The sequence below is a fragment of the Cynara cardunculus genome (genome assembly GCF_001531365.2).
Source record: "Cynara cardunculus var. scolymus isolate 2C chromosome LG 4, CcrdV1, whole genome shotgun sequence".
NCBI classification, from domain to species: domain Eukaryota; kingdom Viridiplantae; phylum Streptophyta; class Magnoliopsida; order Asterales; family Asteraceae; genus Cynara; species Cynara cardunculus.
In genome coordinates, this window is record NC_037531.1 from 16,536,310 (window position 1) to 16,537,499 (window position 1,190).

Consider the following 1,190-nt stretch of genomic DNA (forward strand, 5'->3'; position numbering starts at 1 on the left):
ATATATAATATATAATAATATAATTAAGTCAAAAACTATACAATATTGGACTCATTTCGAAGGTATTAACGAGATGATTATAATGGTGTAACTTGTTAAAATAAAAATGTATTTTTTAAACATGTTTTAATTGATATACGATTATGTATATTAATTTGATAAATGTTTAAAATAAAATATAAAGTAAAGAACGTAAAGTAAATTAATTAACTAATTATAGGGGTATAAAGTGTAAATTTAAAATTATAATTTTAAAAAAAATCGGTTATGATATGGTGAGTGTATGTGAGGGGGTGAGTGTTTGTGAATAGAGGAGGGGGTGAAAAAGTGAAAAAGTGATATAAAGGGTATCTTAGTCATTTAGTATTTTAAGACTTTAAGGCTTTTGTTAAATTTGCTTTATAAGATAGTATATATATATATATATATATATATATATATATATATATAGGTGGAGATTCAAACAAGAACCCCTGTGATTTACGAGAATGCGAGAACAATCTAATAACCTCAAACTTTTTTAATTAATAAATTAACTTATATTAAACATAAATAAATTAATAAAAGCAGTAATGTAATTAAGTAATTTTTATAATTTTTATTTTAATTTAATTAGTCATAATTATTCCTTTTTTGCCTGCACGTTCGTTTCCACTCTCTTCTCTCCCCTTGTGATAATTGTGTGATTGTGTAACCATAACCTGTCGAAACCATGATCAATCAAGTGTAATCTAACCTAACGAAACCATGAGTTATCGTTGTGATAAATATGTGATTGTCTAACCCTAACCGATCGAAACAATGATCAAATTGAGTGCACAAGTGATGTTAAAATAGTGATATCACATGACTATCACACTCATATCACACCTAATCGTTTAGTAGATTTCGCCCGTAATCGTTGTGATAAATGTGTGATCGTCTAATCCTAACCTATCGAAATCATGAATAATCGTTGTGATAAATATGTGATTGTCTAACCCTAACCGATCGAAACAATGATCAAATCGAGTGTGCTGTTATGATAGTGATATCACATGATTATCACACCCATATCACACCAAATCGGTAGTCGATTTTCTAAATTAACCCTAGCCGGGCGGAATCCTTGTGATAATTGTGTGATAATCACATGATTATCAGTTTATCACACCCAAATCACACAAAATCATGTTGATGTAAGCGATAAT